The sequence below is a fragment of the Bufo gargarizans genome, chromosome 4, assembly GCF_014858855.1.
Source record: "Bufo gargarizans isolate SCDJY-AF-19 chromosome 4, ASM1485885v1, whole genome shotgun sequence".
NCBI lineage: Eukaryota > Metazoa > Chordata > Amphibia > Anura > Bufonidae > Bufo > Bufo gargarizans.
The window spans coordinates 338993243-339015859 of NC_058083.1; the positions used below are offsets into that span (position 1 = coordinate 338993243).

At 44.1% G+C, this 22617-nt stretch overlaps 1 protein-coding gene across 4 annotated transcripts in view; it reads left to right on the forward strand.

Moving 5' to 3' along the window:
* The window catches only part of SLC22A3 (solute carrier family 22 member 3), a 330912-nt gene that overhangs the window by 78768 nt on the left and 229527 nt on the right, over positions 1–22617 (forward strand). The window lies entirely within an intron of this gene.

The window sequence follows — 22617 nt, forward strand, 5'->3', positions numbered from 1 at the left end:
CTGTGACAAGTCCCTATAGAAGAGCAGTATTTGTGGAAGAAGGTATATCACAACCCTGCCTCAATCAGTTTTTGGAGGGGCAACTGGTATATCACACCAGTAGAATTTTTTTGCTCCAATAGCGTTTGTCACTCTGTGCAGCCGCGGTAACACAGTAAAACAAAAAAACAATTGCTGCACTACCCAAATGCACTATATAGAAAGTTTGTTATTGGTATATAACACCCCTGCCTCAATCAGTTTTTTTTGAAGGGCAACTGGTTTATCACACCAGTAGAAATTATTTGTTTCAATAGTGTTTGGCACTCTGTGTAGCTGCAGTATTGCAGCAGAACTGCACACAACTGCTGCACAATACAAATGCACTATAATATGCTTTCTATGTTAGAAAGTATATTATATGTATATTAAAACCCTCAGTAAGTCACACCTATCAATAGCACACCTATACCAGTCCTTAAAAGGACTTTTGTTGCCCTATTAGCTAGCGTTTGGTGTCCCTGCTCCACACAGCAACCTCTCCCTACACTGGCAAAAGACTGAATATAAAATATCGTCCAGATCAGGTTTATTTATAAGGAAGGGGGTATGTTCATGTGCTGAAACGTCTCAATTGGCTGTCCTGTACCCCCTGATGGATGTGTCATGGGTCAAAGTTCTTCACAATGTAAAAGAAATAGGCCACCGGCGGACATCGCCATATGTTCGCCCGTTCTGCGAAAGTTCGCAAAAGTGTACTGTTCTTATGTCACCAGCATGATGTCTCCATGTGTCTCGCAAGTCCCGCTTATTGCGAATATCTCCAATGTGCTCAATGATTCTTTTCGTGAACATCCTACATATTTTTCTGACATATTTCAGTCCACATATACAGTGCACGAGATATACCACTCCAACAGTATTGTAATTTGCAAAACTACAAACCTTATATGTTCTGATTTCCGAGCTGAGAACGTATCACCCGTTGCAATGAAGTACCACGCTTTACATCTGTCACATCTGAAAGTACCAATTTTTCTATTACTCAGCCAAGTATTTAGCTCCGGAGTTTCATTGTGACTGTGTACTAGTGTTTCACCTATGCTCTGTACTTGTCTAAAAGGTAATTGAAGGGTTGTCTGGAAGAAATTTCTCCAGGTTTGGAGAATGACCAGTAACGTCCTAAAATCTCCCGAACTTGTGATTCAGTATCAAAAGTTCTGATAACCCTAATTACCTCTTGTGTATTTGTTTTCTTCTATGACTGAAGTTAAGAAGATTGATCTGCAGAGTTGGCCATATGCCAAGCTTCATAGAGAAAGGAATTTGGGTATCCTCTCCGTTTTAAACGGACAAATAGTTTTGATGCTTTATGCGAAAAAGTATTTTGATCCAAGCAGTTTCTGCCCTTTGGTATGCCTTTTTTAAGAGGTGTTGGGTGAAAACTATCCCACCTTAGGAGGCTATTGGTAGACTTTTTTTTACGATATAGAGTAGTTTTGATGGTATTGTTATCTCCCCTCTCAATCCGTGTGTCCAAAAAAGTAATGGAATCGCGTTGCAACTCATATGTAAAGAAAAAACCTATATGATTGGAATTTGACTCTTCCATAAAGTTTTTGAAATCGGTTTCTGTCCCAGACCATAGTAACAGTATATCATCAATAAATTTAGACCATAAGGTGATATACCTGATCCAGTGTAATTGAGAGTCTGAGAACACTGTGGTATCTTTCCACCATCCCAGGAGCAAATTTACTTAAGTCGGTGCACACTACCCATTGCAGTGCCCCTGAGTTTGTGGTAAAACCGATTATCAAAAACAAAGTAATTATGGGTGAGTATAAAATTCAATAGCAGAATCACAAAATGATTATGGTTGCAATAATCATTCGATTGTGAGTCTAGGAAGTATTTAACTGCTGCCAAGCCTTTATTGTGGGGAATGGATGTATACAAAGCCTCCATATCCATTGAGGCTAGCCACATATGTGGTTCAATAACAACCCCCTCCAGTAGTCTCAGAAGATCGGTAGTGTCTTGTAAATAGGAAGGTAGTGTCTCCACAAAAGGACGGAGTATCCGGTCAATGTATGTGCCAGTATGTTGGGTCAAACTCTCTATTCCCGACACTATCAGACATCCCTTAAGGGGGTTTAGCCTCTTATGGATATTTGGGAGGGTGTAGTAAGTGGCTACTCTTGGGAAGGATGGTATCAAATATTCAAACTCCTTCTTATCTATCAACTTATTCTCCAAGGCTTTCTGCAACAACTGAGACAGTTCGATGGAGAATTTGTTTGTAGGATCTATTTTCAAGACCTCATAATTCTTCCTATCTGAAAGGAGAGATAAACACATATGTCTATATTGTTGTCGGTTAAGGACAACCAGATTTCCCCCCTTATCCAAGGGTTTAACTACAATATCCTTGTTTTTACTTAGTTGTTGTAACACCTCCATTTCCGCATGTGTATAGTTTTTGCGGACTTGAGTGGGTTTAATCAGTTCCAAATCTCGGATCACCTCACCTAGTGTTTTTGGGGACATTTTTGTACTTTTCTTTTTGAGATTTGTGAACGGACCTTGTCCCTTAGGACATAGTAACATAGTATATAAGGTCGAAAAAAGACATTTGTCCATCCAGTTCGGCCTGTTATCCTGCAAGTTGATCCAGACAGTCCTCTTCATTCAACAGTTCAACAAGTCACCAAAATACCTGAGGTCCCATAGTTCTAAACCCAATAAAAAATATATTTTTCTATCTAATGAAGAAAAGAATTGTGCCAATGTAATTTTCTAGAGAACAAGTGCAGATCCTTTACCCAGTCAAATAGATTAAATGTGGTTGGATGAGCCCTCTCATTAGTATAGCTCATTCAGTCTCAGATAAAATAAATCCAGACAGATTGATCTCTCAGTGCATATGTGTTTATAGGAGTCTGGCCTAAAAAATACATTACATTCGGGGTTGAGGAAGATGATGCAGATGAACCAGAGGAGACAGATAATCCCTCTGCTCCTCTCAATTGGTCTGCTTCCCTTCCCCCACTTATTGTGCCTACTTCTGGGTGATAATATTGGAGATCCCATTGGGGTAATATGGTGTTCATTGGTCCTCTCGAATTTGGGACCCCTACTTCTAAACTAGCCCCTTGTACGCCCTCTACCTCTCCAGTTAGGTCTGCGGTTATGGTATGATTGTTGTTGATTTAGTTCAAAATCTGAACTCTCAGCCTCAGAAAAAGAGGTATCAGTGCTAGAACCTTTAGGTAATGTAACCTCTTATGCGGTCTTATTCTTAAATTCCGTTAGATCTCTAATAAGTTGTCCAGAGGCGTTGCTAGGTTAAAACATTCAGGGCCTGGGACTCTGATGTTTTGTCCTAGGCCCGGATGTACTGCCTGCCAGATAGATCCAACTGTATTGCCATCCTCAGGACAGCAATACAAGTGAATCTAATGCCTTGCAAGAGCTGAAGGACCTGTGATGACCTCACAGTCCATGTGATCAGTTCTAATAAGAAAATAAATTAGTCTACACCTATAAGAGCATTATTTAGGTGAGAGAAATAGACTGTGTACCTACAAGAAACCTTTTTACTATATTTTGGATCTTTTTTGATTTTTGTTTATTTTTCTTTCTTTGATACTCTGAGGTTTAATATCATTTTAAGGATTTAGGTCAAAATCTTAGGGCAAGGACCTCAAAAGGTAGTGTTTTCCGAAAGTGGGAGATTAGGGACTAGGTTAACAAGTGGCTCAAGAACTGGTGTAGGAAGGAGGGGTTTCGGTTCCTGGAGAACTGGGCCGACTTCTCTGTTGACTACAGGCTTTATCGTAGGGATGGGCTGCGCCTCAATGTGGAAAGGGCAGCTGTGTTGGGGAGAATATGGCTAGAAGGTTGGAGTAGTGTTTAAAATAGGGACTGGGGGGAGGGTAATTACTTTATAGGATGGGAAGATAGTGCGGATAGAGACCAGGCGACTGGGTGAGGAGTGGAAGGAGGGACTAGAACAGTTCAGACGGAAAGGTGTAGGGTAAAAAATACACATAATCCTGTTAATTGTATGTATACTAATGCCAGAAGCCTGACTAATAAGACTGGGGAACTGGAATTAGTGATGTGTGAGGAGGACTATGATATAGTGGGAATAAATGAGACATGGCTGGATGAAAGCTATGACTGGACAGTTAATGTACAAGGTTACAGTCTGTTTAGAAAGGATCGCCAAAACTGGAGAGGGGGAGGGGTCTGCCTTTATGTAAAGTCCTGTCTAAAGCCCACGGTCCGAGAAGATATAAGTGAGGGACATGAACATGTGGAGTTACTGTGGGTAGAAATATATGGAGGCAAAAACAATAATAAAATACTAATAGGAGTTAATTATAAACCACCTAATATACCAGAGTCCACAGAAAATCTACTACTAAACAAGATAGACGAGGCAGCAGATCATAATGAGCTAGTTATTATGGGGGACTTCAACTACCCAGATATAGACTGGGAAACTGAAACTTGTACATCTCATAAAGGAAACTTTGGTTATTGGCAATAAACAAGTACAATTACCTTTCAAAACTGGTTCAGGACCTGACTAGAGCGACGGCCATACTGGACTTAAAATAATAACCTTCCAATTGTCATTCAAAAGAGTATTTCTTCAGGGAGGAACAAAAATACCAATCTTCAAAAAAGCTAAATTTTGCCAAGCAAGAGAGCCCATAGACCTAACTAACTGGGACAAAGTCCTCCAAAAAAAAAAATACAGCCACAAAATTGGATATTTTTAAAAGCATCCTAAAATCTAATTGTGAGAGGTACATACCTTATGGGAATAAAGGGTTAAGAAACAAGAAAAAACCAATGTGGATAAATAGAATTGTAAAGAAAGCAATAAATGACAAAAAGAAAACATTTAAATCACAAAAACAGGAGGGTAGCTAGGAAGCACTGAAAAACTATAAGGAAAAAATAAAATATGCAAAAAACAAATAAAAGCAGCCAAACTAGAGACCAAGAGATCAATTGCCAAAGACAGCAAAACTGACCCTAAAATGTTCTTCAATTATATAAATGGTAAAAAGTATAAATCTTTACGTGTCGGCCCTTTACAGAGTAATGAGCGGGGAGTTCCAGAGAGCGATGAGGAGAAAGCAAAGCTATTTTATATTTTTTTTCACCCCATTTTCACAAGGAAAATAAACTGTCAGATGAAATGCAGAAAGTAAAAGTAAATTCCCCATTAAAAGTGCCCTGTCTGACCCAGGAAGAAGTACAGCGGCATCTTAAAAAGATTAAAATAGACAAATCGCCAGGACCAGATGGCATACACCCCCGTATCCTAAGAGAATTAAGTAATTTTATAGCCATACCATTTTTTCTGATATTTAAGGACTCTATACTGACAGGGAGTGTTTCACAGGATTGGCGCATAGCAAATGTGGTGCCAATATTCAAAAAGGGTCCAAAAACAGAGCCCGGAAACTATAGGCCGGTAAATTTAACATCTGTCGTGGGTAACTGTTTGAAGGTTTTGTAAGGTGTTGGGGTACTTTAATGAATATAAGCAAATAACGCCATATCAGCATGGCTTCATGAGGGATTGGTTATGTCAAACTAATTTAATCAGTTTCTATGAGGAGGTTAGTTCTAGACATGACAGCGGCGAATCAATGGATGTTGTATATCTGGACTTCTCCAAAGCATAATGTCTGTATTGGGCCCTATTCTCTTCAATATATTTATTAATGATCTTGTAGAAGGCTTGCAGTAAAATATCAATTTTTTCAGATGACACTAAACTGTGTAAAGTAATTGACACGGAAGGGGACAGTACATTGGTATAGATGGATCTGGATAGATTGGAGGCTTGGGCAGATAAGTGGCAGATGAGGTTAAACACTGACAAATGTAAGGTTATCCACATGGAAAGGAATAATGCAAGTCACCCATACATACTAAATGGTAAAACACTGGGTAACACTGACATGGAAAAGGACCTAGGAATTTTGGTGAACAGCAAACTTATCTGTAGAAACCAGTGTCAGGCAGCTGCTTCCAAGGCCAATAAGATAATGGGTTGCACCAAAAGGGGCATAGATGCCCGTGATGAGAACATAGTCCTACCACTTTACAAATCACTAGTCATACCACACATGGAGTACTGTGTACAGTTCTGGACTCCTGTGAATAAACCATAGTAGAGCAAGAAAGGGTTCAGAGGAGGGCAACTAAATTAATAACTGGAATGGATGGACTACAGTACCCTGAAAGATTATCAAAATTAGGGTTATTCACTTTAGAAAAAAAGATGACTGAGGGGTGATCTAATAACTATGTATAAATATATCAGGGGTCAGTACAGAGATCTCTCCCATCATCTATTTATCCCCAGGACTGTGACGAGGGGACATCCTCTGCGTCTGGAGGAAAGAAGGTTTGTACACAAACATAGAAAAGGATTCTTTATGGTAAGAGCAGTGAGACTATGGAACTCTATGCCTGAGGAGGTGGTTATAGTGAGTTCACTAAAGGAGTTCAAGAGGGGCCTGGATGTATTTATGAAGTGCAATAATATTACAGGCTATAGCTACTAGAGATCATTGATCCAGGGAGTTATTCTTATTGACTGATTGGAGTCGGGAAGGAATTTTTTCCACTTAAGTGGGGTAAATTGGCTTCTGCCGCAGTTTTTTTTTGCCACCCACGGCGGCCTCACAACAGTGACACCCACGGCGGCCTCACAACAGTGACACCCACGGCGGCCTCATAACAGTGACACCCACGGCAGCCTCATAACAGTAACACCCACGGTGGCCTCACAACAGTGACATGCACAGTCCCCCCATAAGAGTGACATCCACAGTGCCCAGTTTCAGAGGCCCACCAGTAAAATTCATTCAGGGAGCACACTGTACAGCAAAGATCACCTTTTCACACAGAAACAGGCTGCAGAAAGATGCTACAAGATGATTGATTATGGGATCTCTGCAGTGACTTTTGGAGGGCCTGCCGCTATACCTAGAAGTCATCTCCGCCACCTGATGCATCTATAATAATAAACTGGTTCGTTTTTTAACCCTTTCCTGACACTGATGTTCAGTTTTATTTTTCCATTCACATAGCTGGATGAGGGCTTGTTTTTTGCGGGACAAGTTGTACTTTCATTTAATATTGCATACACAATTTGTCACAGTTTCACAGGTTTTGTTTTTACCGCATTAACTATGTGGTAAAACTGACTTCTGCTCTTCATTCTTCAGATTAGTATGATTACAGCGATACCACATATGTATAGTTTTTCTTGTGTTTAAATACTGAAAAAAAAAACGTTTAAACTAATAATTTTTTGCTTGTCATCGTGGTATTCTGACGCCCATAACTTTTTTATAGTTATGTCTACGGAAATCTGTGAGGGCTCATTTTTTGTGGGATGATCTATAGTTTTTGTTAATACCACTTTGGGATGTGTATGGCTTTTTTTTTATAACTTTTAATCAAATTTTTGGGGGAAGTATGTGACTTAGAAGAAGTGATGAAAAAATGGCCAGTCGGCCATTTTTATTTATTTTTTCTGTTACACCATTCACCGTATGGGATAAGTTTTTTTATATTTTATTAATACAGGTGTTCGCACGCGGCGATGCCCATGTCATTACTTTTTTTTTTTTTTACCATTTGGGTGATTTGATTTTTCTTTTATATCTTTCAAAACTTTGGACCCCCAACTTGCAACCATCAGATTACAATTTTTATAGAATGGAATTTGCTCCATTATTCTATATAGAAATCAGTGCTGACACCTGCTGGCCTGAACTGTAATATACAAATAATGAGCCTGGAAGCCTAGTACAAGCTCAGGTTCATTACTATGAATAAAGGCCTTCCCCAATCTCCACCCAGAGAATGCGTTGCTTAACCGGAAGCGAGTATTTCTGGGTTTTAGCACTTTCAGATGCCATGGTCGAGCGCCATTTTTAAATACCTAACATCCATGGTACATGTACAGAGGTTGTCGGGAAGAGTTTAAATAATCTACCCTATATTTACATGAACATAGCCTAGTTGAGATGCTTTATGCTGCTTATGTGTATGTAGTGCAGGCGTTTACTATGTCATGTGCCACTTGTGCAGAAAGTTGAGGACTAGGGGCCCACCAGAGGATTTGTCTGTTCCCATGTGGGCCAGTCCGAGTCTGACAGTGCTTGCACATTGACATCCACAGTGCCCCATAACAGTAAAGAAAAATGTCTGGGTTCATTATGGAAACCTGATGTAAAACTGTGCATGTCAGTAAATGAAGAACCTGCAAGCTTCTTTTGGGCAATAAGATGGACTAATATATATGATGCATATATAGAATGATAACCTTCTATCCATCTTTTTTCCACCCACTTCACAGAATCTCTATCTAAATGTGTTTCCTGCAGCCAGATGACAGCTGGCATGTACCCTCTCAACCAGTCAAAAATGGCAAATCTTTTTATTTTCTCTCTTAACCCTTGAACTTACTAATCTGAATAGACAAGCAGCAAGGACATTGGACTGAGCCAGGATTCTTTTAGTGCTCAGTATGCTTATTCTTAGCCAGTAATATGAGTCTGGAGCGAACAGTTAGCTGGTGCTGGTTTGACGTGTTGCCTTACACCTGTTCTAGTATGGGAGACTTGATCTGCAATGCTGCAGTAGCTGGGGCAAAATAAATAATAAACTAAACAAAAAAATGATAGGTTACTGTTATGTGCTAGGGCTGTAAAACTATGACTCCCAAGATGCACACTTGATTGGCTGATCTCAGAACTCCATAGAAATGAATGGAGCATACTGGGAGTCGTAGTTTCACCACAGCTGGAGCGCCGGAGGTTAGCCATCACTGATCTAGGGTCACAAGAACCTCTGAACATATCACAAGGGTACAGAAAAGAGACAACCAGGTCCAGAGTAGGCCAAAAGGAATGCTTTATTAAATGACCAGACCCAAACAACCAGAATAATCCTGGACAAACAGGTAGAAGACAGTGGCATATGTAGGACCACTGGGCCAAGTGACCTGTTTGACTAAGGGCCAAAACTAAGGGTGTTATATCAGTGCTCTCCTTTTTTCACCCTTTAATCCCTATACAGGAATCTGGTCTTCACTGCAGGGGAGCGACCGGACCACTACCTCCTGGAATCATCCTGGTACACTTGGCAGAAACCTGCAAGGAAAACAGACGCTGGTACAAAACACCAGCAGTCCAGGAAGACATAAAACCAGGAATACTGGCAAACAAACAGGAATCCAAACCACGAATACTGGCAAACAAACAGGAATCCAAACAAACTTGCAACAAAGGACACTGGTCAGACACAGACCAAATTATAGGAATACAGTGAGCCCTATCGTCAGGAACCCACACAGAACTGGATACAAGGAGCATGGTGCTCACTGACAGACAGGACAAAATCAGAGACATACAGACATAGCCAGTACTCATGTGGATACATATACAGGGAGCATGACATACACAGGCAGACCAGTAAACAGACATATAAACATGCCTGGACCCCATGCAGAACTGGGTGCATGAAGGTTACAGATGCACATACAAAACAAAGACATTAATGAAATATCAGGCTGACCACACAAATCAGGATAGAATCACAGACACAATGGTCAGCAGTGATGGCCAGTTCGCATTGTTCTCCCGTGAACACATGCGGGCTGCCATCTTTTCTCACAAGTCCGGCGAGGCAAAGGTAAGGTCTGAAATCAAATGCGGTCACCGGGAGCAGGCAGCTCCGAGAACAGCCGCCGGGGGCCTTCATCAGGCTGTTCTAGGAACTGCTTGCTCCCGGTGACCACATTTGATTTCAGACCGGCTCGCGCACAGGCAAGGACTTACCTGAGCCTCGCCGGACTTGTGAGAAAAGATGGCAGCCTGCATGTGTTCGCGGGCGAACAATGCAAACTGGCCATCACTGCTTGTCAGTAGAATGCACCCTATACACACATTCCTGGAAACAGACTGCACCCCAGGCATGCAGCACACAGGTCAATTAAGGCACCTGACCAGCTGATAATCAGATATAAAAACAGGGAAACATTAACCCTACATAGATACAGGGAATGAGCAAATCACAGTAGAATACCACCGTCGGCACATACCACACAAGCAACCAGCATATATGGGAATGAGAACTGCAGCCAGTACGCAACACACAAGCAACCGTCAAACACATACACAAGCAAACGGCAACACACTGTCACAGAAAACTGCACTGCAATAAATGCAGGACACAGGGAGTACACAAATTCACAGGTCTTGGGTCCCACACTATAAGACCGCAGCCAGCATGGACCACCGAAACATCCAGCATACATGGGTAACGGCCCACAGCCAGTATGCAAGAGCACATGCAGCCAGCCTACATGGCAACAAGTGTCACAGTGAAACATGTTATTTATGTGTAGAGCGAGATTACATGATACCAAATAAAAAAATTACACCTGTGAGTAATATGGATTATTATTTACTGGCAGCCCTGATTGTCAGTTGATTTACTTTTTGGCTTATACACAGTCAGTGTATAAGGAGGCCCCAGGTGGATAATGTCACACCTCAACCAGCCAGTTTGGAGGCAACCAAATCTGCAGGAACTGTTAGTGGGAACTGTTACTAGGCCAGACTACAGTAAAGGGAGCAGGCCACAACCTACAGCCGCCCTAATCCTGACCCTGATCTCTTGACCGCATGAGCGAACCCTGAAGGTGGGAGGGCTCATGCACTGGAACCTAGATCCTGTTGACCCTGACAGTCCCTGGCATAGGGGTCAGGAATAGGAGACAACCAGTTCCTCTGGGAATCCGATGAACCGGAATCTCCAGATGTCTAGTAACAGGTGGAGGAAAAAGACCATATGTAGCAACTGAACGGCAGGTAAGTACACAGTGTAACAACTGAACACTAGTAACAACCAACACTTACCTGCCACAGCAGAGATGGAAAGATGGCACCAAACATCTAACCGGACCTCCATGCAAACACCAGATGCACGGAAGCTCCAGGCAGCACTACATACAGGCTTATGGTTCCCCCTCTGGGAAACCCGCCCCCTCGCGGAGGTACAACACACACAGGGAAAACATCTTGCACACACGCAGGGACAAACACCATCAACAGCCCAGTCATGTAACAACAAACAAGACATACAACAAACCTTGAAAATAAACCCACACCAAACAAACAACAATTGAGGTAGGGTACATAGAGGATACAAGGGAGAAACTGGGAAGTCCTTGATGACCACAAGGGTGGCCCTCACTGGACAGATGGTAAAGCCAGGCACAGTGAACCACCAGCAAACACCAAGCCTGGAGGAACACTGAGCTACAGGCTTCCAGCAGAAGCTAAATAGCCCAAAGCGACCACACCTAATCAGGGGGTTAACCCTTACAGCACCAGACAAGGGAAGGCTACAACTTAAAGGGGAAGTGCACACACCAGCCACCACATGTCACGGCACACACAGCCAAAGCCAAGACACTGCCACCACATGCCATAACAGTAACATGTTGCCACTGGCAACAGCATGTGTGGCAACCATGTCACGGACCACACAGCCAAAGCCGAGACACTGCCAACACATGCCATATCAGCAACACGTTGCCACCAGCAACCGCAAGCAAGGCACCAGTGTCACGGAGCACACAGCAAAGGCCGTGACAAGTACTGGCAGATTCCCCTGACCCAGGAGGCGTGGGAACACTCTGCCTTTATCACCCCCTTTGGATGGTACGAATCCAAGGAGATGCCATTCGGCATGAAAAATGCCCCTGTCACTTTTCAGTGGATGGTCAACACGCTGCTTAAGGGACTTGAAGAGTACACGGCAGCATACCTGGATGACATTGCCGTCTTCAATCCCACATGGGAGGATCACCTACAGCACCTGACGCAGGCAGGCTTGACCATCAAGCCGTAAAAGTGCCAGCTGGGCATGAGCGAGGTCCACTACCTGGGGCACCGAGTAGGCGGGGGAACCCTTAAGCCAGAGCCCCGGAAAGCGGATGCTATCGCATCCTGGCCCACCCCCAGACCAAGAAACAGGTGATATCCTTCCTGGACACCGCCGGGTACTATAGGAGGTTCGTCCCCTACTATAGTAGCCTGATTGGACAAACGACTGCGAGACGGCCTTCCAGGGGCTGAAGGCCGCCCTCTCGAGCTTCCCTGTACTATAGGCAGCTGACTTCACAAGGCCATTTATAGTACAGACTGACGCCAGTGATTTTGGCCTCTGTGCCGTACTCAGCCAGGTCGACACTACGGGCCAGGAACACCCCATTCTGTACCTGAGTCGAGTGGAGAAAGAGTGCCTGGCCAAGGTCTGGGCATTGCATCGGTTGCAGCCGTATTTATACAGGCGCCGCTTCACTGTGGAGACTGACCACCACCCCCTTGTTGAACACCATATCCGGGACAAATGGGAGGCTGCTACGCTGGAGCCTAGGAGCCTAGCTCTCCAGCAGTATCACTTGACCATTCGCCACAAGAAGGGCCGTGACCACGGTAACGCCGATGGGCTATCCCGACAAGGAGAGGGTGCGGATGGGCGCATGGGGGAACACAGGAATGTGCTGCCCCCTGGCGCCTTCTAAAAGGAGGAGGTGTGAGGAATATGGATTATTATTTACTGGCAGCCCTGATTGTTAGTTGATTCACTTTTTGGCTTGTACACAGTCAGTGTACATGCAAAATATGTTCCCACCCCCCAGCCATCTGATTGTCAGCTAGCAAAGGAGAAAGCCCCAGGGGTACAGGCTTCAAGGAGGCCCCAGGTGGATAATGTCACACGTCAACTAGCCAGTTTGGAGGCAACCAAATCTGCAGGAAAAACCCCAGCAGGGGGTCTCAGCTCTTGCCCAAGATCAATGATACCTCCCAGACATGTTGGCACCTACATTCCATAAGGAATTATGAATCCCCCGGCCATCACAGGCGCAAACCGGATATATATTTGTGTCCCAGTGGCCACGAGGAACGTGCCTATGTTCTTGGTTTGATAGTGGAATGCCAGGGAAGGGAGATATACATATCTCCCCACAGAAACCAACTAACAGTACTATGTTTGGACTATAGTTGTAGCCGGAACTTAGGCGGATCCGTTGGTCCCAGAACCATCTCCCTGTGACCTTGTGGACTGGAGCTATGAACCCTAAAGGGTTTTGTGGGTCATTTGCAGCCAGTCCAGCAGGGGGGAGTGGACCCCTCCCAAAGGCCAGGAGGGAAGGGGACAGTTACAGGTTAAAAGGCTTGTGCCAGCAAGCAGGCGAGTCTTTCTCTGAAGAAGGGTCACATCGTGTAATGTGTTTAGGGGGATCCAGGATCTAGTTGAGATCACTGCCCTTCATGTGACTACAGCAAAGAACACCTCACAACCCAAAGGTACTTTCATCTTACCCGGTAACTGACTTTTACTCTGCTTAACCCTGTTGTGCCCATATAACCTGTATCTGTAACCTCAGACCACTGTATATATTCTCTGTGTATATTGTGTTATATCTAGTGTGCCCTTAAGGCGATTACATTTATAATTTTATCTTGTGCTATCTTGTATCTCGATAACGAATCCCCACATCCGTGTTTTGGCCTAGTTATAAGCTACCGTGGGTTGGTTTCTCATCCTATATAATCCCGTTAGCGGACCGGGCTTATATCAAATGAGAAGCTGCTGGCAGATACCTGGGCTGAGACAGCGCTGTTTTCGCTGCTGCAGTGAAAAGGCTCTCTCAGCTTGTTGCCTCTCTGTGCCCGCGTCGACAAGAGGTGCCTGTGTAAACTGTACCAAGCTGACCTTACGCCCTCCTCTAGAGGGTGTAACGTCACACTGTGGTAACCCGTGACCATACAGTGTCTTGTGAGCTCGACGTAGGTGACGTCAAGCGGGCACGAGGTATGGTATTCGTCACAACACCAAATATGAAAAAATATACACTAAATAGCTGTGGTTATGTTTATATGTGGGGATATTAATGTATTCTGTGATTTCAATTTTAACCTCTTTACAGTAGGTTGGATTCCCATGTAGCATCCTCAGTGCATTAGTGTATCATGCTGCTGCCCAGCAGAACCGCACATAACTAAGGAAGATCTTGTTTATGATACATGGCGCGCTAGAACAAGGATCGCTGTATAGTAGGGCATCCAAAATAATGAATGGAGTGGCAGTGTGACTCGTAGTGAGTGCAAGCCTAGAATTGCAAAAATCCAACCTTGCTTGATTATTTTTTTTTGCAATTCTCATGTTGCAGTAGCATCAATTTCCCCCGATCATTCATATAGCTCACAGTCGTGGCCTAGAAAACCATGTAGCTCCTTCAGGCTTTGGGCCTATAATTTCTTTTTTTTCTCCCAACAAATACAACATTGTTGCAGTCCACTGTCACAGTATAGTTTAATGGAATTAAATTGTTGACATGTATAGAACTAAATGCCACATTACTATATTGTCGGCCAAATCCACCGAGAACAGCAGGTTCAGCCGACCGTATGGTGTGTAAGGGAATCTCCTGACATCACCCAATCCTTTTGCTTTCCCTGGATATAAGCCGCCGGAGGTGTCTGGCAGCAGCTGTCTACCATCTCCCCACTGAATGCACATACACGTTAGAGCGAGCTATACTAGAGGAGTAGTCAACAACACTGCTGAAAAGGATGTTCTGGCTGGAAAGGTGTAAGTCTTCCAAAGTTCCCAGATTTTCTTGAAAGGTTTAAAGGAGTTATCTGATATAAAGAAAAATGTCGTACAAGCCTCCCAATTGTCTAAAATGCTAAATTATTTTAAACTCACCTCTTTGGCTGGGTTCACATAATGTTTTGCTATATATTGAACGTATACAAAAAACATATACGTTGATGTATGCCTCAGACTGATGCCGTGCAGTGGCATCCGTTTACCAAAGGGTTCCTTTGTAGAAAAAAGGAAACGCTAACGGATGCCTCAAACTGATGCCGTACAGTGGCATCCGTTAACCATACAGTTCCATTGTAAAAAGTAACGTATACTGTAAATACAGTAACATATTTTTACTGGACTCTGCAGGATAGAAAAGCGTGGTGTGCTTGTGCTTTTGTATCCTTTTTTTTTTTTTACAGTATATGTTAAACGGATGGAAAAACTTAATGTGAACCCAATATCTGTTTCTGCAGTATAGTATTGGGAAGCACAGTATGTGGCACTGTATTACCCTGTTTGTTTTCTAGCTCTATATGTAATGTTTTCCAAGTATGTCTTTAACAGTAGGGCTGTATGGAAGGGGATAGGTTATCAAATTGGCATTGGGGTGTTCAGGCGTCATTTCAGTTTTTGCCTCATGCAGCAGAAAGGCTAGGTGCACCCCTGTGTTGATGGCATTGTTATTTATACACTTTGCTTTTAGTGACATGTTGCTTGCACTGTGTATAGTGTTTATGTATTATTGTCTAGCTTGGTATTTAGTGTAACAGTGGAGATTAAAGGGATTCTGTAACCAGTGACCTCCCTATCAAATTGTTTGCATAAAAACATACGTATGGTTCACGTATGGTGATTAAAATGCTGTATTTCATTTGTTGATCAGAAGCTCCATTCCTGAGTTATGATATTTAATATGCAAATTAAGCCTTTGGTGCAATGAGGGCATCAGTGTTGCTCTTGTTGCACCCAAGCTTTACTCATTTCTGTTGAAAGCCTTCCTTTGCTGCTTTGCCACCGCCTGGCCCTGTCAATCAAAGTAGCCAGAGAGTGGCGTGACCACAGAAAGGAGCAGAGCAGCAAGAGCAATTGTGACACCCTAATTGCACCAAAAGCCTAATTTGCATATTGAGAAAAAGTATCAGTACTCATGAAAAGGCTCAACAAAAGAAAAACAGCGTTTTAATCAGGTTCATCACAGCTATGTGTCTATGCAAATAATTTGATAGGGAGGTCGCTGGTGGCAGATGCCTATTAAGTTGTAAAGCAAAAACCAGTTTAGGAGCTTACTCCATATATAGTATGACCAGTGTTTTATTCAGCCTGATTTCTGCTTTTTTCACAAATGATATCTTACTTTGACGTAGTGTGTCCAAACATTCACCTGCTACACAGCACATGCTGGGAATGCAGCCCAGCTGATATCCTAGGCAAGATATCTATGCTTGGCAGAGGCAATGCATTTTTTGTGTAGCTCAACATCTTATCTGTAACAGTCTTTGCGTCTTTCAAGCCTCATATTAGTGATTTGTCACCTTTACTGCTTCCTTCACTTGTCCTTGAAGGTCATAACAACACTGTACATAACCACCTCAGTAAATGAGTTTATTTTGCTTGTGGCACTGTTGATATTGGCATCCAATGTTGTTCTCTTTCCCCCTTATGTAAGAATTTTTTCATGGTTGCATTACCATGAATGCGGTACCAGCAGATCTTCATGTACATTTGGCCTTAGTAGGTCAACAGCTAAAGGGGTTGTCCAAGATTAGAAAAACATGTCTGCTTTCTTCCAAAAACAGCACTACCCATGTCCACCAAAGTATCTGAGCTGCAATAACATTGAAAGGGTGGTGCTGTTTTTGGAGGAAAGTTTTTTTTCTAATCCTGGACAACCCCCCGAATATTATTCCAAAATATTCCCCCCGAATATTATTCCAAAGTATTTTGTTCGACCTCTTTGTATTTCTTTGTGTGAGTTTTTCAAACCATTAACATACAGGACAGCCACAGTGTAGCTTGGAAGGTACATGTGGCTTGGTGTTTGGGGGCTTCTTGTCCAGTACCTGACTACCCAGTCTTATGCCAAACCGATGTCTAGGAAAGAGAGAGTGACAGTCTTGGATTTGTAGTACTCACATGAAATGCAAGACACCTGTGTTCCTTTCTTTTTCCCCCCAATGCTTATAACTTAATAACAGATCTTCTTTGGATAAGGCTTCCCTGATCTCCCAAGTCAATATAGTTCCCTTCCCTGGCACTTAAAGGAGTATAACCATCTCAGCTATTCACGGTTGAGATCAGCCAGAGGTAGCTGGGGTTACGGCCGAGTAGGGTGAGTTACACTGTTTGCAGAACTCCCATAGAAGTAAATAGAAGGCACCGAAAGCAGGCTACACTATTTCTGTAACTCAGAAGCTATGGTCCAGGGGCGTAGCTATAGGGGGTGCAGAGGTAGCAGTCGCTACCGGGCCCAGGAGCCTGAGGGGGCCCAAAGACCCTTGTGCCACATAAGACACTGGCATTATAGAAAATGCATACTGGTCAATTTACACCTCTGGCTGGAGGGAAGGGGTTAGGTTAAGAATTTGGCATGAGAGGGTGCCCTTTTAATGTTTGCCTCTAGCAGCAGGAAGGCTATGTGCTCCCCTTGCCAACAAGTACTGAGGGACGGGGGCCCAAGCTGAACTCTTGCACGATGGCCCATGAGCTTTTAGCTACGCCCCTGCTATGGTCATAGCATAGGATGAATGGCTGAGATGGGAATAACCCTTTAATAAATAACTTCTACATAGAACCTTAACGTGGCCATATGCATGTGTCACTAGACTGAGATTAGCACAAAAAGAAAAAGCTACAAGAGTGGGATTCAAATTTTTATCAACATGTTCCCTACTTTGCGACAAAGATATGCACCTAACAATAAGCAAATATATTTATTAAAGTATTACAAAAATGCGATATAATAATAGCAAATCTAAATAACTAAAAACATACAAATAAATCTAGTCCTATATAAATACAGCCAGGAGACAGAAGAAAACATTTATATCCAAAGACTTACAGGCGATATTTAGATGCTCTCTTCCATTTTATTTTGCATGTATCCTAAATCATCATGATGACTACTCCTGGACATGACTTGTCTCTGTTGAGTTTGCCACCAATGTCTTTGGCAGCTCATTGTGCCTCCTGAATATATTTATATCCTACTCCCCCCCTTCTTCCACCAAATATGATTATTCCAATCTCTGTGAAATACTACTGATTTGGGTATAATCTGCTGGATCCCACCCCTGGATCTCTGGATAGCTACATTTAGGTTATTGCTGACTGTCTGCATTTAAGCTCTCATATGGCTAGGATATGCCATGACGACTTGACATCTGGAATCCCTACTAATCCAGAGTGTAGGGTCCAAAGTCCATTTGGCTGCTATCTAAACAGTGGAGCTCCTGGCTATTCACTATCAAGGGAATTAGATCACAGTTCATATAAGTGTGTCCTTCACAAGCATCCGGAAACATTGATGTCTAAGGTAACACTTCAAAGGAGCCACAGCTTCATCATTTTAAGGGTGGCCATGCAAAGTAGGAAGTTGCACTCAGTCAGTTGATAGCTATCTCACTCGACCCTTCCATATAAATATATGCTTCAGTTGGTCAAACATGCATGAGTTCTGAATGGGTAGAGGAGAGAAACCCATTGCCAGACACCTTCCCAAAAACAAAGGGATCAGAAAGTTGAAATCCAGCTCCCTTATCCTTATCTCCCCTGAAATCTACCCCTGAGGGAGTCAGGAACATATTAAATACTCTTCCAGTCCTGCCAAAATGTATGTAATATATATGGCCATCTTACAGATTGTGTGTGTCTCAGCAGATGGGCAGTTATATACATTGCCTGGTATGTGTTACAGGTATTGGTTACAATGGCAGTTCATGGCTATCACTGTCCTGTTCACACAGGCACTAGATTCCTGTGTGTGAATTAGGGACATTGTGTTATTTCACCTCAGTTTCAATACTGCAAGGGTTAATCTCCTCTTGCTCTTTGAGCTGCTGCTTGGCTATTTCCAATTACTCATCAGCCTCGGCTATATGCATAGGCTTTGCTGTTTCCTCACTTTCTTGCCTGAGCAATTAGATCTCTGTAGATCCTGCCAGGTCTCTAGGCTTTTTAGAGTCTATAAAGAGCTATAATCCATTTGTCAGCATGTGTACTGATTGTTGCCTGTTTCCTTGATCCTGACCTTCTGCCGCCTGACTTGAACTGAGCCTGTTCACTGATCCTTTGTCGACTGCACTGACCTTTGGATTGTTTCACAGATTTGCATAAAATCTGCCAGCTCTGACCATTGCCTGTTTCCTGACTGTGAGTATTGTCTGATCCCTCGCTGCCCTGCACTGGTGTCTCTGATCCCTGTAGGCCAGCAGCCAACCACACGAGGACTATTCCAAGAGGTAGCGGCCTACTGGCTCCCCTGAAATTAATTCTAGATGCCTGTACAGGGGTTAAAGGTTAAAAATGAGAAAACTAGCGGGATAATACCCCCAGGACTAGCCCTAAGTCAAACCAGTCAGTTGGCTTGGTGGGTCCACAAGCACTGTCCATAACAGTATATGATGTGCACTAGATCCATTCTATCTGGTTAAATTAAAGGGCTTGTCTGGGTTCCTTTAGTCCTTTACCATGTACAAGTGGAGCATCAGAGCATTTCCTTGCCCTGATGCTTCCCTTGTGCTGCATCGCACATGGCAAAGTCTATTTGTTGTGAGCCAGTGACATATTGGGCTTCACAGCTGTATGCTAGGTAGCAGGCTCGTTTCTTGGACCTGGCGGGCCGGGTGGCCGCCCGGGGCGCTGTCAGAAGGGGGCTTGGGCAGGGCACAGCAGGAGATGAGCGCTGCGCTTCCATTGTGGAAGCGCTCACTGATCTCTATAGTCATCTGTATCGCCGTCCTCAGGACAGCGATACAAATGTCTGTGCTGCGGCAGTGGAGGGAGAGGTGTGCCTATCAGAGGCCGGTGCAGGCGGCGCGATGATGTCATAGTGCCGCCTGAGCCAGCAAGGGACACAGGCCGGAAGAGGCCTGCATCGCATCCTGGAGGAGGTAAGTATAAGTTGTTTTTTTTTTTATATATATATGTACAAATTACAATACTGGCACATAAGGGGGGGCTGCTGGCACATAAGAGGGGCTACTGGCACAGACATAAGGGGGACTACTGGCACATAGGGGAGCTAATGGCACATAAGGGGGGCTGCTGGCATATAAGGGGGGCTACTAGCACATAAGGAGGACTATTGGCACATAAGGGGGGCTACTGGCAAATGATAGGGGGACTACTGGTACATAAGGGGGGCTAATGGCACACCATAGGGGGGCTACTGGCACATAAGGGGGACTACTGGCACATAAGGGGGACTACTGGCACATAAAGGGGGCTACTGGCACATGATAGGGGGGCTACTGGCACATAAGGGGGACTACTGGTACATAAGGGGGACTACTGGTACATAAGGGGGACTACTAGCACATAAGGGTTCTACAGGCACATAAGGGGGGATACTGGCATATAAGGGGGGCTACTGGCACATGATAGGGGGGGACTACTGGTACATAAGGGGGGCTACTGGGATATAAGGGGGACTACTGGCACATGATGGGGGGCTACTGGCACATAAGGGGGACTACTGTCACATAAGGGGGGCTGCTGGCACATAAGGGGGGCTACTGGCACATAGGGGGCTGCTGGCACATAAGGGGGGCTGCTGGCACATAAGGGGGGTACTGGCACATGAAAGGGGGGTTACTGGCACATAAGGGGGACTACTGGTACATAAGGTGGACTACTGGTACATAGGGTGGACTACTGGTACATAAGGGGGACTCCTGGTACATAAGGGGGTCTACTGGCACATAAGGGGTCTACTGGCACATAAGGGGAGCTACTGGCACATAAGGGGGGCTACTGGCATATAGGAGGGGCTGCTGGCACATAAGGGAGACTACTGGCACATAAGGGAGACTACTGGCAGATAGGAGGGGCTGCTGGCACATAAGGGGGCCTGCTGGCACATAAGGGGGGCTACTGGCACATAAGGTAGACTACTGGTACATAAGGGGGACTACTGGCACATAAGGGGGACTACTGGCACATAAGAGGGGCTACTGGAACATAAGGGGGGCTACTGGCACATAAGGGGAGCTACTGGAACATAAGGGGGGATACTGGCACATACGGGGGGCTACTGGCATATAAGGGGGGCTACTGGCACATGATAGGAGGCTAATGGCACATGATAGGAGGCTACTGGCACATGATAGGAGGCTACTGGCACATAAGGGGGCTACTGGCATATAAGGGGGGCTACTGGCACATGATAGGAGGCTACTGGCACATGATAGGAGGCTACTGGCACATAAGGGGGGCTACTGGCACATAAGGGGGGCTACTGGCACATGATAGAAGGCTACTGGCACATAAGGGGGGCTACTGGCACATCATAGGAGGCTACTGGCACATAAGGGGGGCTACTGGCACATAAGGGGGCTACTGGCACATAAGTGGGGCTACTGGCACTTGATAGGGGGCTACTGGCACATGATGGGGGGCGACTGGCACATAAGGGGGCTACTGGCACATGATAGGGGGCACTCTGGCTACTAGCACATGATGGTGGGGGGGGCTCTTATTACTGGCACATGATTGGGGGCATCTATTGGGGCACTTATTACTGGCACATTATTGGGTGGCACTATAGGGGCATCTACTGAGGCTAAAAAGAAGGGGCATTTTATATGGAGGGCTCTGTATAGGGGCATTTTATACTGGGACACATTATGGTGGGTACTATGGGAAAGGGGGAGAGGAGCACTATGGGGTCATCTACGGGGGCACTGAGAAGGGGTATTTTATATTGGCACATTATGGGAACATTAGCTCAACTGGGGCATTACAAGGGGGTATGTTTTGCACATTATAAGGAGAATTATTTCTACTGGGGGGAGGGAGCATTATGGTGGGCTTTATTACTCCCCCATGGTATGACCCCCTAGTAGCGGCACCAGCCTCTCCCAGCTCTGCTATTCCTCTGCCCCTTCTCCAAATCCTTATTATTAAATCTTTCTCATTAGGATAAAACACATCAGCTCCGCCGAGCCCACGGCCAAAATGTTGAAGTGGTGTCCGAGATCCCCAAGGGCCAAGCCAAGTAATTGTAAGTTTTCATGTGGAGTATGTTTGTTATACACATATAGCCTACACTGTGCCACACAGTATACAGTATACCTCTACACTGTGTAGGGGTTATATGGTTTATTGTACAACATGGCACAGAGGTTATATTGTCCGGCATGGTGTAACCTCCATACATTTTATGTACAGTATACAGTAATCCACCTTGCCATCTATGCTTTGAATCTGATTTTATATGTTACTTGGTTTTTGTACATTTACTTGCGTGTGCTAGTTGAGACCTGCTGTGATTGGGTTTTAGTTATTAAATGCTAACATGACAGTTTTTTTGATTTGCACATTATTGATGATTGTATTTCATGACTACTCTTCTAAGGGTATTGCCTTCCTTTATACTGCAGTTCTCATGTACCACTCTGCGACTTTTAGCAGTTTAAGCAGTAATTTATGATTTTCTTTTGCTCTCAATCAATCTTTTGTGTTAAGCATAAAAAAAAAAAAAAAATATATATATATATATATATATAGTGAGACGGTTGCAAGTACTCTTCTGATATGATTTCATCAAGCAGTTTTGATGGGGGTGGGTGGGGTTTGACTCTCGCCCTGAGAGAAATTTTACCTAGAAACTGCGCTGCTAGGTAGAGACATCCACCTAGCAGGGAGCCTGGTGACATCACTGGCACAAATAGGTGGTGTATAACTGCTGTTCTGGGCAGT